The sequence below is a fragment of the Myotis daubentonii genome, chromosome 17, assembly GCF_963259705.1.
Source record: "Myotis daubentonii chromosome 17, mMyoDau2.1, whole genome shotgun sequence".
Classification (NCBI taxonomy): domain Eukaryota; kingdom Metazoa; phylum Chordata; class Mammalia; order Chiroptera; family Vespertilionidae; genus Myotis; species Myotis daubentonii.
In genome coordinates, this window is record NC_081856.1 from 8,642,610 (window position 1) to 8,645,544 (window position 2,935).

Here is a 2,935-nt window from a genome sequence, read left to right on the forward strand (position 1 = left end):
TTAGTTAAGCCATGATTCAGGATTCTAGGGGGGGATGTACCCAGGACCCCCTTCACCTCCCTAGGAGAAGGATGGAGGACAGAGGACAGGTGGGGTGCACTCAGTTCAGATCTTCCCAGGAAATGTGCCTTCTGCCCTGTGGTCAACCCAGGCCGAAACCCAGGATATGGGCACAGGGATTGTACACACGCTGGTACCATTCACACACAGAGACAATCACCCCCTTTAGCAGTCATTGCCTTCTCACAGCAGTGGAAATCCAGGTAGTTCTGTGAACAGTTCCTGGTCTGGTTCTGGTTGGGGAAGCGGCTGTCAAAAGGAGAAGTCCGGTAATTCTTGATTTTTGTCTTGATGTCTTCTGCCATGTTGCTGACTCCTAAAGACGTCCCTGAAGCCGCTCGCAACTCAATGTGACCTCAGCAAAGAGCCAGAGCATCTTTTGTTATATGTATTCATAAGTATTTTCAATGCTACTATGAATGCAATGTTTCGTATTACAATTGTTTTTTGATAGTACATAAAATATAATTGATATTTGTATATTGATATAGTATCCTGAAACTGTCTAAACCCATATATTATTTTTATTAGTTTGTTTGTAGATTACTTAAAGTTTTTCACATTGATGATTATATTGTCTACAAATAAAGGAAGTTTGACTTCTTTTCCAATGTGTATACCATTTTTCTTTTTCTTTCTTTACTGGCGAAACACATTCTAACACAGGCCATGAACCAAGGATTTCTATTTTTTACTCCTTTCAGTGTAATGTTGAAGAGAAGTGATAAAAGTAGAAATCCAGTCTTCCTATGTTGGAGAGAATGGGCCCAAAATTTCACTACTAAATATGATGTTGGCTGTAGATTTTTTTATAGATGTCCTATGTCAGATTAAGAAGTTGTCTTCTATTCTAAATTTCCTAAGAGTGTTTATCATCAGTGAGTTGTTGATTATTTTTCATCTTTTTGCTCATCTACTGTTGCTGGCAGTGGCATAGATATTTATCAGATGAGGGCTACATATCACAGAAAAAATCGACAAATCAAGGATGCTTTTCTTTTAGTAAAAGAAATGATTTGCAGCTCATTCTGAAATTTGACAGCTTTTGTACACTGTGCCACGCCCTGATCAGTAAATATCAGTGTGGTACAGAAGGTTCAAATCACTCTCCCCACTCATTATGCATTATTATCAAGGTTTCATGATAAACATTTGATGTTTTTATAAAATCAATCCCATTACTAGCTTTATTCACTTTGAATCTAACTTCCTTATACAAGTACTTTGCCTATGAACTATGTAATAGATTCAGTAAAGGACCCATGTCACAGACCATGTTCTAAACGTACGTTTCCCAGGAAGCTGGTAAGAAAACATGGCTAAACCTCCCAAGAACTCTGCTGTGGCTGCTAAGTGGCCAGAAAGGGTTCTTGTAGATTATTTTTATTATTTAAAGTATTACAGATGTTGCCTCTTTTCAACTTTTCCCCCCACTGTTCCCTTCCACCCAGTTCTCGCCCCACCACAGGCCTTCACCTCCCCATTGTGTGTGTCCATGGGCAATGCATGGACCTCCCCTTGCTGAGATTAATCAGTCTATTCTATGCTTCCATATCTCTGGATCTATTTTGATAATCTATGTATTGTGTTCATTAGATTCCACATATAAGTGAGATCATGTGATACTTGCCTTTCTCTGACTGGTTTATTTCAATTAGTATAAGTAGCAGGACACAAAATTAACATCCAAAAATTGATGGCATTTTTATACACCAATAGTGAACTCTCAGAAAGAGAAACTTTAAAAAAAATTCCCATTAACCATTGCAACAAAAAAAATAAGATACCTCGGAATAAACTTAACCAAGGAGGTAAAAGACCTGTACTCAGAAAACTACAGGACATTGAAAAAAGAAATAGAGAAAAACAAACAAACAAAAGAAAGAACGTATTGTGTTCATGGACTGGAAGAATTAACACCATTAAAATGTCCATACTACCCAAAGAAATCTATAGACTCAATGTATTCCTTATTAAAATACCAGCAGCATATTTCACAGATCTAGAACAAATACTCCAAAAATATATATGGAAGCAAAAAAGACCTCGAATAGCCTCAGCAATCTTGAAAAAGAACAAAGGAAGGATCACAACACTGGAAATCAAATTTATTACAAAACCATTGTAATCAAAACAGCCAGTTACTGGCACAAGAACAGGCACATAGATCAATGGAACAGAACAGAGAACCCAGAAATTGTCATCTGCTTTTTAGGCCTGGGTGGCAAGTCCACCTCAGTTAGCAAGACCTTCACTTTCTCTTTTACATTGCGTACTTTTTTAATGAATAGAAGTTATCTTCTGTTTCCATACGTCGTTTAGCTACACTTGAAGAGTTAGAGCCAAGTGATTCTTTATTTTAGTAAATTATCAATTTTACACATTTGACTTTATTTTATTGAGAGAGCTTTAGGAGAATCAAATATATTTTTCTTCTTCTTAATTCATCCTTGGTGAAATCAGTTTCTGGTTTAGGTCAAGTTTTTCCTTTGGCAAATCTAAGAGTCTCTTATTAAAGCTGTGATTGCATACACATGACTGTTCAAGAAAATAGGTCAAGGTACATAGGCTGATGTTGTTTCTGCCTTTCCCCAAAGTATCCAGCATGTGAGAAATTGTGTCATTTGACTCTGTGTCAGTGAAACGTCATAATTTATATATCTTTTTGGATTCCCCTGAAGCAGAATTATTCAGTTCAGACCTAGGGATCTATGAAACAAAGTATGATGAATACTGATTTTAGAGAACATGGTTAACAAGACAATTGCTATCAATGATCTAGAGGAGAAAGACTAAATTACTGACTAAGCAGCATTTTATAATCACTATGTATTAACTGATTGTTTTTCTGAAGATGGCAATGATGCATTTGAGA

The 2,935-nt window shown here is 36.6% G+C and overlaps 1 pseudogene; it reads right to left on the reverse strand.

Moving 5' to 3' along the window:
- LOC132219883 (cytochrome c oxidase subunit 6B1-like) lies at window positions 1–421 on the reverse strand (annotated as a pseudogene).
- Window positions 422–2,935: the final 2,514 nt, after the last annotated feature.